This window comes from Canis aureus, chromosome 7 (assembly GCF_053574225.1).
Source record: "Canis aureus isolate CA01 chromosome 7, VMU_Caureus_v.1.0, whole genome shotgun sequence".
NCBI classification, from domain to species: domain Eukaryota; kingdom Metazoa; phylum Chordata; class Mammalia; order Carnivora; family Canidae; genus Canis; species Canis aureus.
This window is the reverse complement of record NC_135617.1, coordinates 22,089,895-22,105,562: the sequence shown is the minus strand read 5'-3', so window position 1 is coordinate 22,105,562 and position 15,668 is coordinate 22,089,895. Positions and strand designations below refer to the sequence as shown.

At 35.7% G+C, this 15,668-nt stretch overlaps 1 long non-coding RNA gene across 1 annotated transcript in view; it reads left to right on the top strand.

The window, feature by feature from the left end:
- The window catches only part of LOC144316782 (uncharacterized), a 94,158-nt gene that overhangs the window by 64,402 nt on the left and 14,088 nt on the right, over positions 1-15,668 (top strand). The window contains exon 4 of the long non-coding RNA XR_013382634.1: positions 7,719-7,807. This is a non-coding gene — a long non-coding RNA (uncharacterized LOC144316782). The remainder of the gene's footprint in view (positions 1-7,718; positions 7,808-15,668) is intronic.

Below are 15,668 nucleotides of genomic sequence, written 5' to 3'. Positions count from 1 at the left end.
TGATTTGTAAAAAATTATGCCTTTTCAATTTGACATATAATAGTATCAAATGCTTCCTGAATAAAAACTTTTTAGGTTAATAATATAGTATGTTTGGGAATTGTTGATATGGTAGCTCATATGGCATTAACTGCTTTCTAATAGTAATAATAAGGACAAAAATAGTCAATATTTACTTAGTGCTTGCTAGGTATGATGTTAGAAGGCAAAACTCCACGAATTTCTCAGGTTTCTGTACATCTTGTGAGTGAGGCACCAGTTGCCCTGTGTTCTCAACCCTCTTTTCAGGATGATTAATTGTGAACAGCCCCGGAAAGTAGATGGCTTTTCCTCCAGAGGAAAGGACAGCCATATTTACTGCTCATTATATAATATTTGTGTTTTCTAAATTCAGGGTTGCTGTCTTATAAAGCATCCCACTGCAGGTGTCATTCCACACTATTATCTTTGCCCCGTGGGAATTGGGGCTCAAGGAACTGGCACCAAAAATGCTGGTATTATGGCCACTATTATTGCTATGAGTAATGAATGGTCTTTCATCACTAACCTAAGAGTCTTGTCTCTTTTACCAGCATCCACACAAGTATGCCAAACTAACTTGGAAGGGGGGTAAAATATTGGACCCTTGACAGGTTTTGGCTGGAGACACTATATTAAGCACTTAGAAATGTTCTTCTCATTTAACTTTTTAAATAATCCACAAATTTTAGAGATGCAAAAAAGTTCTATTTCTATAGGTCACCTTAGCTTCTATCTCATTTATGTATTTATTTATGTATTTATTTATGTATTTATTTATGTATTTATTTATGTATGTATGTATTTATTATTTATTTATTTATTTATTTATTTATTTATTTATTTATTTATTTGGCATGGAGCTCAACATGAGGCTTGATTTCAAGACCATGAGATCTAGAGTCTGATGCTTAACCACCTGAGCCACCCAGGAGCCTCTACCTTAGCTTCTTTTTTAGTCGCCCACCTCAAATATACCTCAAGAAACAAAGATTAATATCTTGTAGGTTTTCGCAGTTACTTCAGGATTAAATTCATTCATTTAGTGACTTTTCTTTTTCCTCTCACATGATATTTAAGTTTCTGGAAATTTAATGTAACATTATGCTTTGAGGAATGTTGACAGGAGCTGAGGAATGTGGTTACCGAAACTTGACTTCAGTTGTTTATATTTGTCCTTATTGATATCCCCTGAGTGTCCACATTTCCATTTAATTCCAGTGTCTAGTGCATGCCAAATTCCTCTGTGGCATCCTCTTGTCAATCCCCCAGGATACCTTCAGGTCTTTTGATACACACTCTCACTCTCAACTTTTGTTCCCTCCTTTAGTGCACAGAAAACATTGGCTGTTCTCCAAAGCTGTTTTGTGTAGGAGGAGACACTGAGAATACTGCCTCAGGCTCTCTCTACACCTGGCATGTCATGTAGTGTCTTTGTTGTTACTCTAATTTTCTGACTATGGTGACTTGGAGAATTTCTGAGAAAGCATTATCTTTACCTTCCAGTGTTCCAGATGGGAAGCAAGATCTGGTCCAAATCAACGCTTTCATTCTAACATTCTCTAAACCTAGATGGTGGTTGTATCAGCTCTTACAACCTCCTGTTAAGAAAAATGAATCCTTTGTTGGGATGTTGGAGGGTGTTCATAACTCCTTGTCAGACATTCCGGTTGGTTACAACTGTCTTGTTTTCTTTAGAATATTCATTTTACATTTTAGGTCATGGAAGTTGTATCAAATCTAGGATGAAAAACAAACAAAGAAAAGACTCACCCAAACAAAACCAAACCTGACTCATATCATCATTAATTGCTTCTAAATTCATTATTCATCCCATGAACTTGGATTTTGGTGATCCTTGACCAAAATGTTTTTGACTCTAAACTCTTTCCTTGTCACCTTCATTCTCTGGTGATGTGGGAAGGGAAAGCCCTAGCAACCCGCATATGGTATTATAAGGTAGGGAAAGGGTTACCAGGAAAAGGAAATTACTAGATTTGAAAAGAAAGCGTTGATTGTTGGTTGTTATCAATGAGTCACCCTGCTACACTAATGAATGTATTCATACCATTCAGCATCATGTTTTATACTTCTACTACAGTGTGAGCTTTCTGTGGACAGGGGGACATACTAAGCTCTTTATTACCTGACAAGTGGTAACTTGTTTGATAAGGGAGGAGTAATTATTGTTTAATAAGTGAGGAGTAATTATTGCTAAATAATTTTTCATTGACAAATTGATCTTGTCTATTAGGTTCAGATTGTATGTTTATAGTTTGTAGGTCTTTGAAATTTTAACAAGAATGTATTCATGGAAGGCAATAGTAATTTGGTTCCATAAGATGATGGAAATCTCAGGTACTGAATATGCTGGTTTTTTTTTTTTTTTTTGAAGATTTTATTTATTTATTCACGAGAGACACAGAGAGAGAGAGGCAGAGACATAGGCAGAGGGAGAAGCAGTCCCCATGCAGGGAGCATGATGTGGGACTCAATCCCAGGACCCCGGGATCACACCCTGAGCCAAAGGCAGACGTTCAACTGCTGAGCCACCCATGCATCCCGGTACTGAATATGCTTATTGAAGGTCCCCTTGATAATCAAAGTAGATCTTTTTTTTTTTTTAAGAAAGTAATATTTGCTATATGTAATTTGATTATGTTTCAAATTTGTACAGTCATTTGAGGTGCTCGGTATGGGAGAAGTGAAGACATAGATTCTTAAGGCATAAAAATCAAATGCTTGAGTACAATAGATTTTAAACTAAATCTTGTACTTATTTAACTCATAGTCTGGTTAAGACAAGATCATTTGTTTTTTTTTTTTTTGGCAAGATCATTTATTTTTTAAAGTTTCCAAATAAACATGTCAAGAAATACTGAAGTGGAAAAAATTGTATATTTTCTCACGTGTCTTTATGTAACAAAACACACATAGAAATAAACCTCAGAAACATTTTTCTACTAAAACTTTGTGAGGTAAAGAGTAGTCTTCCTATTTGGACCAAATTCTTTTTTCTTTCATTTGATCCTAAACGGCATCAGGAGAAATAGTTTTTGTATGCTTTGATTTTTCTGAGTATTGGAGAGAGAAGCTACTATATTACAAATTGCCACTATTGTTCAAAGCCATCAGACCAAGCATATAGAAACCTTGATAAGAGCTCTTGAAAGATTCTTTTATAGTGATAACTACAGTGGAGAAGGATGTAGTCCTTGGAAATGAATATAAGGTGTTACAATGGAGTGTTTTGGACTATTTGAAACTCTCTATGACAGTTATGATATTGGACTTAACTCTTTCAGAATCCATCTCTTTGTCATGGTTCACATATGTATTGATTATCTTGGGACATGACACCACACTAATATTGTATTGATTAATATAATCAATAACATTGATTATATTCTAAAACAAAGAAAATACACATAACATTTTTTAAAGAGCTGTTTATAAGCTCCTTAAAACTGTGGAAAGATAGTCTTTCCTTGATTTATTTCCCATCTTAAATGAATATTTATCAGGCTTTTCTATTCTGGAAAGAAACAATAGTTTAAAGAAATAAAATCATCATGAATCTAAGTGTATCTAACAATATATCCTTTCATATAAAATAGATAAAATAGATAAACAATAGACAAAAATATAGATAAAGGAACAAAGAGTAATGTAAGAAGAGGTAGCTAAATTAAAAAAATTGTATTTGAAGATTTTTAATGCAACTATAACATTTGAAAGATCAAGCAGATAAAAAAGGAGATTTGATTAATATAGTTAGATTTACACATATATCTCTACCAGCATCCTTACTAATAGAAATAACTTTATACATAGCAGAAAATATATTTTATTTTTGAAGTAATGTTGAATCAAGCATTTCTTAGGCCACAAAGAAAGTTGCAATCAGAAAGAAGCACACCTTATAGTCTATGCTTTTTGGCCATAATTTAATAACATTAGAAAATAAATAACACAGAAGTGACAAAATAAAAAAAAAATCATTATGTCAAAGAACTATAACTGAGCATTTTGGTAAAAAAGAAAATTATAAAGGAAACAATGGGATAATTGATACTTGAATACCAATGAGAGTATTCTTTTTCAGAATTCGTGAGGCACAACTAAAGCAGTACTTAGAGATAAACATAGCTTTAAATACACAATGGAGAAGAACTAAAACTAATGAGCTAAAATTCAACACAAGACTCTAGAAAAAGAGCAACAGAACAAACTCAAAGAAACAGGAAGTAAGAGAATAAAAATAAGAGTAGAATGCAATGGAAGAAAGAATAAAAATAGCAGCACCTAAATTATACATATTGAAAAAAAAGGGAATAAAAACTAGGATATAAGAGATAGAAAAAAATATTATGCTTAGCTTTATGAGTTTTAAGCTTAGACAAAGTAGATAAAGTTTTGCAGGGAGAAAGATAACAGTTGATTTTAGTAATAACCCTTAAAGAATATTGAAATATCAAACTGAGCTCCTAAACAACAAAATCTAAAAACAAATAGAAACAAACAAAATCCCCAAAAACCAAGGCATGTGTACTCACAACCCATGCATTTATACAACTGTGCTCTACCAAACTGAAGGAGACAAATAGGTTGCTCCACAAAAAAGCAAGCAAACAAGCAATCTTACTCATTTTCAAGGCTAGTAGGACTTTAGTTTGTAGAGCAAGTGACAGTCCATAAAAAGAAAATTATAGGTCTACTTCACTTTAAACATAGATGCAAAAATCTATGTTAAATATTAGCTAAGTGAATCCAGGAGGCTACATGAAAAAATATGTTGTCAAGAAGCACTATTCCACAAATATGAGAACACTCACGATAGAACTATAATTTATCACATTAATATCTTACCAAAGAAATTCAAATGGTTATCTCAATACATACAGCAAAAGCACTTAAAAATATTCAGTACCTCTTAAGGTGCCTAGCCAGCTCAATCTGTAGAGCCTTCAACCCTTGATTTTGGGTTGGTGAGTTTGAGGCCCACGTTGGGCATAGAGAGTACTTAAAAAAAAAATCAATATCTCTTTATGATAAATCTACTGGAAAGGAACAGGAGAAAATATCCCGAAATTACCAATTCTAACAAAAAACTAAATTAACATTATACTTAGCAGAAAATTTCACTTTATATCATTCCATTGGAGACCACCAATAATACAGTATTGGGAAAAAAAATTGGTCATGGGTTTTCTTATACATCATACTGAGTGTGCCAGAACTGCAAGGCCTCGACTGTGTTTTCACTTGGGCTATTTCTCAGGATTGTTGCAGGCTGAAATTCTAACAAGTGAGATAATGCCTTTTGGGAATATATCACAAAGTCCTGCAATGCATCTGGTGTCCCTTCAGACAAAGTGCAGTGCCCTTAACTGTTATAAAAGTGGCAGATTACTAGAAGCAGAGTTCCTTTCCTGTGGAGTGCCCTATTGTATATGGAGGCTGCACCTGGCACCCAATGGGTTCTGGGGCTTGGGGAACTACATGATTATGCTAATACTCTGACTACCGCTATTGTTAGGGATAATAAATTCCTTTGTCTTTGACCCAACAGCTTTGTACCTTTTGTCAGCATCCATGAAACTGTGGCAAGCTAGTTTGTTATCTTGTGTAGCTATTTTGCGTAGCTATTTTGCTGGCAGTTATCTTACTTCTAGCTCTCTGTACTGCAAACTTGGGTAGGGTAAGATTTAGATGCACAAGAATGCCATTGACTAGAATGGCTGTTACTGAACCTAGTATTGGAGATACTGGCAGGAGATGAAAAATGGAAAAGAAATAATAGCTATAAAAGTTAAAAGGTGGGGCAATCCCTGTAGCCCAGAGGTTTAGTGCTGCCTTCGGCCAGGGTGTGATCCTGGAGTCCCAGGATCAAGTCCCACATCAGGCTTCCTGCACAGAGCCTGCTTCTCCCTCTGCCTGTGTCTCTGCCTCTCTCTCTCTCTCTCTCTCTCTCTCTCTTTCTGTGTCTGTCATGAATAAATAAATAAAATCTTTTAAAAAAAAGTTAAAAGGTGTAAAAACAAAAGGGTTATTACTTACAGATGCAAACTATCTACATAGAAAATTCATCAGAATTGATAGTCAACAATTAGGCCCAATAAAATACAGCAAAACTGATAGATTCAAGGTAAACATACAAAAATTAAGAATGCTCTTTTAAACCAAGAATAGACAGCAAGAAAATAAGATAATTAATAAATACATTTATGAAAGAATCAAACTATAAAGTGTTTAAGAAATAACCTAATAAAATAATGCATGCAAACTTTACAGAAAGACTTAACTACTTTAAAGGAAATAAAAAACTAAATACTAAAGGAAACAAATAGGTAATAATTAAATATTAAACAAAATAAAGAAAAAAGAAAGTAAGTAAAAAATACCCAATTATATAAAGACTTAAATTATGTTTATAGATGATATAAATTAAAAATATTTAAAGAAAAAAATTTCTTTCTTTTCTTAGAGAGAGAAGGGGGTGGGGAGAGAGAGAGAGAATCTTAAGTAGGCTCCATGCCCAGATACATGGTTTAATCTCACGACTCTGAGATCATGGCCCCAGGCAAAATCAAGAGTCAGATGCTTAACCTACTGAGCCACCCACATGCTCCATAAAGGTGATTTTTAAAAATTAATCTATAAATGTGATGCCATTTTAATCAATGTTGCAGTAGATATTTTGAGGAAATTAACAAACTGATTTTAAGATTAGTAAAGAAAAATGCATGTTCTTGATTAGTTAAGCACAGGCTGCCTAATATTAAGACATAATGGGATGCCTGGGTGGCTTAGTGGTTGAGCGTCTGCCTTCGGCTCAGGGCGTGCTCCAGGAGTTCCAGAATTGAGTCCCACATCCCTGCAGGAAGCCTGCTTCTCCTTCTGCCTATGTCTGCCTCTCTCTCAGTGTCTCTCATGAATAAATAAATAAACTCTTAAAAAAAAACAACAACAAAAACAAATATTAAGACATACTACCTAGGCCACTGGGACAAAAAACCCCTCATTTTTAAATGGTAATATTGTTTCAGATCATGGTGACACCAGTAATCATAGAGGAAAAGGTGAACTGTGTTAGATGATGCTGGAGAAACTGACAAATTGTATGGAGAAAAATAAAGTATAATCCCTGCCTGAGACAATAATCAAAAATTTCCATCATTAATCTTCAAATTAAATACCTAAATGGGAAAAATGATAATATTAACAAAATCGGAGGAAATATACAAGAAAAATCTTTGGTCAAGGGACAGGAAAGAACATGTTAAGCATGACTCTAAAAGCACATATGTAGAAAACGCTAAATAAATCTATTAAAATTAATTGTTCTATTTCTCTAACAAAGGGTATGTACAAAGAATAGATGGATGACAAAAATAACATCTCATCTCATCTCTAACATTGGTCTAAGCAACCAAAACACCTAAATATCGTACATAATGATTTGTCCAGAGGTAAGTGTCTCTAGATCGGTACAGAAATTCAGCAATGCCACCAAGGCCTCTTTTTTTCCTACAGGTTTCTCATTTGTTTGGCTTTACATCTTTGAGTAGTCACCTGGAGGAGCGAAGGTTGTTGCTGGTATTCTAGACATCACATCATTAGATGGCAAAATTCAGAAAAAAAAAAAATATGATGGAGTTGCTCAAACAGGGTCTCATTGCATGCTTCTCTCTCTTCAGGATAATGAAGTATTTCCTAGAAGAGTTTCTTTTGCATCTCATTGATCCCAAGTTTGTTACATGGCCTTTGCTTCAAGGATACAGGAAAGGTATGTATCTAGCAAAGAGAAATGCGCTTAGGACAATTTACCCCCAGAGTTGAGCTCATTGTCAATTGAAACAAAATTATCAAAGAAAAAAGATGGATGGAGAACTTTGGAGAAGGCAGTTATAACTTCTGCTATGTTGACTGTTGCGAGGATGTGGAGAACTGACACTTATGTGCTAACAGTGAGCAGTAGGCAGCCTGGTACTGACTTTTTAGTACTTAGTGAAATTAAGTCAATATATAACATGTGAGACAGCAATGACATAAAACTGAAAAACCCTTAGAGGCTTTCATATGTATCAGACCTGACATAGGAAAAACAAAACAAAACAAAACCCAAGGTGGACTAGCAGGTGGAGACTTTGGTTCTAGATAGCTTTTCTGATAGCAGCATGTCATTGAGTGCACTGTTCACCTCTCTGGGCTTTGTTCACTTCATTTGTAAAATGCAACACGTGAGTTATACACACAGTTCTCAGACTACACCCTTAGGGAACATCAAAGTTTCATAAATTGGTTCAGATTTTCTTCTGGTAAAATCTAATTTTGGTGGTTTTTACCTGACAGTTAAATATCTGAACTTTGTTTTCCTCCAATAATTTTAATCTTGGTGACTGCTACTATTTTTCAACTACTGTATGCTGGCAGATGACAAAACAAATACACTATACAAATAATGAAAAAAAATTTGATATAACCTAAAGCAGCTTATTATTTTAATGGAAACATGTGGCCTTGGTTTGTGATATTCATATTCTGGCATGCAATATGGACATAATTTTTTGCTACTAAAATTATTCCACATTTATGGGAGGCCATTAAACATTTAAGTCTTCTTTGACATTTCATAAAGAACATCCCAAGCATCAAGTGTCTCCCTCTCAACAAGTTGGAGGAATCACTATGGGACTCTTAATAGTTATCTTTACATTCATACATTCATTTGTCTCTATTTTAAATACTATCCTGTGAGAGTGATAATAACATATTTATAGAGTTTCTGACAAGATTGAATAAATAATGAGCACTTACGTTTTGGGTGGAGACATGCTAAAAGTAAATTATTAGTATAGCATCTCAGCTATACTCCTTGATAAAATTATAATTGTTGAAAATTCCTTTTTGAAAATTATAACAAGCCTTTATTACATTTTTAAAAAGCAACCTTTTTAAAATATAAGTGCATGTAACTTTTACAGCTTATCCTAAATAATGTAGAAGTCCAACTTAGAAGATAGTGGAAGGAAATACCATTTTTCTGACAACTCCCCCTCAGAAATAGAATGGCCCACTTTACGCTCTACCACGGTAGTGCTAAGGTTTCAACATTGGGATCTCTTTTCTCTTCTCCCAGGGAACAAGAATACATTACATAGGCAATTTTGGCAACAATTTGATTCTGAAATTCCATGTAGAAGAGCTAATATGTTTGTTTTATCAACTGGGGAATATTTTCTTAAAGTGAAATAGTTATAAAACACACACAAACAAAGGAATGTGGAGCTGCTGCTGGGGTCCTATGAAGTGAATGCAGAGGAAGCAGCTCCACCCCCTTCCCCTTCCACTGCTTTGCCCCTGGACCCTCCCACTGTAAGGAAAGAAATCAAATATAGACAATGTAAGAATTGAGAAAAATCACATCTCTTCCCAAAGAAGTGTTCTCTGAAACAGCTTTTGGGTGGAGGCTATGAAGATGCCTTCCTCCTTTCAAGGCAGGGGCTGACATTGTGGAGGCTGCTGAGTATGAATGTGGGGACATATTGCTCTTTACAGAAAGCCCTGAGCTTAGATACGGAATGGCTCCTGAGATGGTTTCCCCACCACACACATAAAGACAACCACAGACTGGTTTTGCTTAAGCCAATTAGTTGGAAAGCTAAGAGCCCCAATTTCTACCATTTTGAGGATAAAGGAGAAAGAAGGGAAGTTGGGGATACATTGTAGGGGCTCTCTTTTTCATACATTAGAAAAGAAAGGTACATTTTTTCTATAAGAGCCAAAAAACTCTAAGAGAAATTATTTTATTACCTCCAAGATGGAATATTGTAAGGGAGCCTGTGGAATCTTTTTATTGGCTTGGAGTTTATGTTCAAACTTACTCATGAGATGTGATAATAGTCTTTAAAATTCCCCTGGATCATTTGGACTTAAATGTTATAACTATAAAACATTGTTTACTTTTTAATATAGAAAAGAATCATAAAAGGATTCCAATAAATTGCCACATGTAGTTATAGTAGGGAGAGAGGGGAAACTTCATAATGAGAAACACATTAGTCTTTCTTAATTGTAGACTAAATAATTCTGTTGATCTCTCATTTTAATGAATTGATACATTGATAATAACTGACATTAGAGACTTAATGTCAGTTTCAGTGGATGATGAGGAAGTTTCAATGGATGATGCTACTATGCCTTCACTCTCCTGAATTTGAAATTTGAAGATACCGATATGATCCTAAATCCATCATAATAGACTCTGGTTACCCTTTAAACCATAAATAAATTCTCTACTATGCAAAAATGAGGTTTACATCTTAGGCAAGTAACTCCTCAAACAACGAGTGAAGAGCATACACAATATGTCTTTAAAATTACAACTGAGGCTGGGATGCATGGGTGGCTCAGTGGTTAAACATCTGCGTTTGGCTCAGGTTTGATCTCAAGTCATGGGATTGAGTCCCGCATCAGGCTCCTTTCTGGGAGCCTGCTTCTCCCTCTATCTGTGTCTCTGCCTCTCTCTCTCTATGTCTATCGTGAATAAATAAATTAAATCTTTAAAATAAAATAGTAAAATAAAATAAAATAAAATAAAATAAAATACAACTGCCTCATGATTATTAAGAAAAGAAGAATGCTTGTCTATGGGATGTATCTTGTTTGCCCACATAATTATGAATGGTAATGATTAGTAACTCCCTTGTCCTTTGGCACAACTGCATGATCAGAACCTGAAGTCCCAACATGTTGGTGACCAGGTAGGAGCTCACAGCTGGTAGATGGAGGTGTACGTAGTATGCTGGTAGTGCGTAGACCTGGGAGATGGAGGCTTCCCTTCTGCTTGCCTGCCAGGTGGAGAGCCTGTACTCCTCTGACTTCCAGAACACACAGTCCTGTAGAATTGCAGAAGGAAGGGTGTTTGGCAAACAAGCACAGAATGGAGATGAATTTCTGCTAGCGTCTGAGCTTTGTTTTCTGATTCATTTTCCATCTCACAAAAGTAGCTATCTTAATTTGACAAGTGATAAAATCTCTCCTGCAAAACTCTATATTAAATTCTTTCCTCTTCACCATCTCGGGAGACTCCAGTTAGAAAGAAATTGTTTACCTAACCTGAAGATACTGTACCAAAGACAAAACTCCCCTTCTCCTGGATAATACCCTGACAATGTGTTGTTATGTAGCAAATCATGCACCCACCTAGGTGTTTTTAGCAAGTGAGTTAAATTTGAAAAAAAAAATCATTTGTTGCTGTTGCCAAATTAATGTAATGCATTTCTTCTGCTTGTGTTATGATGAAGATTAGTCCTTCTACCAAAGGTCAAAAAAGATGATTATTTGCTTTAAAATATTTTTGACAAACTTAAAATTAAACAATTACCTGTAATATACAAATGTCACTCATTTATTGAGTAGAGATCACTTCATATATGGTTGAACTTTAGTTCTTTTAATTATGAATATGTGCTTCTTGGAGAGGTGGGAATGACCTTTTCCTAACACTTCTAATTTATCCTCTGCCTGGAGGAAAGAAAAATACTTTAGATAAACCATCTGGAAAACTTCTAATTTGTTCTATGAAAAAAATAAACATTCTGCTCAGCAGAAATAACCCAACTGGCAAGAGTCTTCTCTCCATTTGGATTATTTCTTATTTAGCTTTATTATTGCTGTAAATGGAATGCTTACATCTGAACTCAGCACCACATATAATAAAGAAGACAGCTTCCACTCTGCCCTTTGTAATTTTTAGAGATGGTATAAAGCGAAATGGATATCTGTATGTATGTTACCCAAAGTGAAACTAACGACAAATATGTGAATTATGTCACTGTTTACTCTTTTGTACTCACAGATTTATTATTTATTTATTTATTTATTTATTTATTTATTTATTTATTTATTTTTAAAGATTTTATTTATTTATTCATGAGAGACAGAGAAAGAGAGAGAGAGAGGCAGAGATACAGGCAGAGGGAGAAGCAGTCTCCATGCAGGGAGCCTGATGTGGGACTCGATCCCAGGTCTCCAGGATCAGCCCTGGGTTGAAGATGGCGCTAAACCACTGAGACACCTAGGCTGCCCTGTGCTCACAGATTTTAATATGAAAGTCACCCTGTTTGAGTATATATTAGCGTAAGACAGATTTTTGATGAGGAAACTTCTTGGTGCTAAATGCAATTTAAATTTTAAAAACATTTAAGGAATGTCAAATTTGGCACACAATCAACTATTGGCATTTACAGTATACCTTCTTTGTTACTGGTTCTGTGTAAATGCCTTAAATGGACTAATAGAGTGAATATAGTACCATCCCCGTTTTATAAGTAATAATACATGAGTACAGAGAAATAAACCAATTTGCTAAAGATCATGGGACTAACAAATTTTAGAGGTGATAAATAGCAAAATTCAACCAAGTTAATTAAAAAATCTAATTGGCTTTATTAAATGATGATTCATGAATTGTTCAGCATCCCATCTAACAGTTGAGACCCACTGCAAGGAGTTGTACAAAATGAAAGGTTTGCATAGAAGGAGGGTGGGGCAAAAAAGCTCTTAGTGAAAGAAAAAGATTGTTCCAGTGACAACAGTTTTCTAGGGGGGAAAGTGAGGTATCCTATCATGCAGATTACTTCCTCTTTCTTTGGGGAGTGGAGAAGACCCAGGTGGCAGACTCATTGGCTCAGACTAAAAGGAGGTTGAAACTGCAATTCGTTTATATATTAAACACTGGTTTGGAAATTCTGTCTAAATGACACCATTTGGGGCCTTTTTTTTTTTTCGTTATTAAATAGAGCTAGATTTGTACCACAGAACTCTGTTCAGAGACTATTTAACTCATGCAGTACTCTGCCAGAAGCTTTTGTAGAAACAAGATAGCTTTAGGAATAGAAGGGTACGCTTCAGTCAACCAACTCTGTTTTAAATTATACAATTGCAATTTGCAAATACTCTATTTCCGACTTTACCTACGGTATATGGTCAATGGATATAATGTAAGTGCATGTAAAATGGCATGTATATGTGTGAGTGGTAACTTAGCACCTTTTAAGAAGTAGAAGTAAAATAAATTAAAATGTGATAGCAAGTGGGCAAGAGTCCAGGGGCTGTCGGGACCAATACTGGAGTATAAACTGGTTTAAATGGTGGTGGTTTACTGGTGGCATTGTAGTAAAAATCTTGCCCTAACAACCAAACTGTTGGGGTTGAATGGACAGAGCTGCGAGGGAAGACTTCTGTCATTTAAAGACTAGCAGATGAATCCCTTGCTTTCCATCTCCACTGTCACAGCTTATTCTTGTGCTCTGTTATTTCTTTCTGTTTTTAGGTCAAAAGTCTCTTGCTGGGCTTTCTTCCTCTGCTTTCTACATCTCCATTCCTTAATTCATCAATCCCTTCCACACTGCTGCTACAATGAGTTCTATAAAATTCAGATCTGCTTCTCTCATTTTTCTATTTAAAATTCTTCAATTGCTTCCCATTGCCTTCAGGGCAAAACTCAAACTCCTTAGTCTGACATATAAGGCCTTTCATGTGTGATAGCCATAAATATCTAAGTTACAAACTCTGATGAGCAAAAATGTAACTTTCTTTATTTCAAAAACTCAGTTTGATTTTCTGACTCTTGGAACTCAGTCTGCATACTGACAGACAGCTTGATCTAGACATTTTTCCAGGTTGTTCTGTCCAAATCACCCATTTTTCAGCCCATTCAGGTTTGAAATACAATCATAATCAGGTTGTCTGCTATATGTTTTTTTTTTTTTCCCTGACCACTTCTCTTAATGGTATATTTGAGGGTTACAAGGGTGAACTTGGTGGAGGGGACCCCATGTATCAGTTCTAATCTCAATGGGCTCTAGGCTAGTTTCCTTAGGGATACTGATGACATTTCCACCTTGGGTCCCTGGAACTGGTGGCCAAACCTCTTTAGGTCCCAGTTGAAAACCATCTACCCCATGATCTGCTGTGCCACTGTTTTATTCCAGCTGCAGTGACCTATGACAAGTCCCAGAGAATCTTTTTTTTTTTTTCCATAAACTTGGTCGTACTCGGGATATTGAGAAGTTCAATATCCCTGCCCATGTGATTTGAGAGGAGTAGAGACTTTGGCAGGAGTCCCTATTTTTCCTGGACTCATCACCCCACCTCCTACCTTCCCTCATCAAGCCCTCCTGCGAAGGAGTGCATCAGCCTGATAGAGTTCAGGGAGTAAAGAAATACCACTCCCTGCACTCAGCTCCTGCCAAATTATCATATATGAAAAACTAGTAAATAATTTCATCATGTGCCCGCATGGCCCTAAGTTACCTTGGAGTGGAGCAAAGAGGATCCTATAATACATCTAATCCCCCCCCCCGCCCCCCACAGCCGCCAACTCTTGAAACATGCTCTCCTCTCAGGTGATAAGACATTCCTGCTCTTGGTGTGTGAACCAGAAAATAATTCTATTTGATGGCAACTTCTTTCAAACCTGTTCCCATTTTATACCCTTGTCGCAATTATTTGAGCTGAGAGGCTAAGAATTTGCTGCATTTGTTCTCTGGGTTGAGCCTAATAATTCCTGTTTGGGTGACTCAGTGTTCATGTTTTGAGTGGGAAATGCTGCTTGGACAGAGCTTAGAGAAGAATTGGTGAAAATCCATGAATGAATATCCTAAATTATTATTCGGTCACACATATTCACCTCCTGCTTACTTTTTCCTGCTGGATCTGTTTCTATTATTCATCTTGTAACACACATACACATACATGTACTTCACCTGTCTAACTTTTATTATATTTTTTAAAAGTATTTTATTTATCTATTTGAGAGAAACCAAGAGAGAGAGAAACAGAGAGAGAGAGAGAGAGAGAGAGAGAGTACAAGCCCAGGGGTGGGGGTGGGGGGCAGAGGGAGAAGCAGGCTCCTGAGCCCTGGGGTCATGACCCAAGTGGAAGGCAGATATTTAACAGACTGAGGCACCTAGAGCCCCCTGGCTAACTTTTAACAAACTGCTAATATTCAGCAAAGGGATCATCATACAACCTATGAAATCTGGATGTCTTCTCTGACTGCCCACCTCACAACAGCCTGAGTTTGGTGTCCTTCCTACTGTTTCCTAGCAGTGTGTTTATTTTCACCATGACTCTAAAGCGTTAATATCGTTTCTAGTTATTTCTTCACCAGACTATAACATTTTGCTTTTAAGAACCCTTCTTTCATCTCTAGGTAACCCCACTCCCAAGCCCTAACATTTAACTCAATTACTGGCATTTACTAATTCTTTTTATATGTTGATTGAATGTAAGGACAAATGTCCAGCAAATTAGAATCTAAATAATTCAGAATGCTGTAGGGAAGAGGTCCTCAAATAATTTTTTGTTTGTATACTCACTCTCTAAAAGAATGTTGAAAGTTAACTCCTTGCTGATTTTTAAAGTTGATATTTAAAAATTTTTAGGCTTAGATAATTTCAAAGGGTATATTTGTCAGATTGCACTAAATATTGAGGTTTTTAAATATAACTTGTATTATTTTAGGTGCATGATATGGATACAGATATCATAGTGATCTGATATATTCCACTATTCATTTAACAACACATGAAGAAGTGCTTCTTAAATAATTAGAATTTTTCTATCTTTTCCTTTTTCCT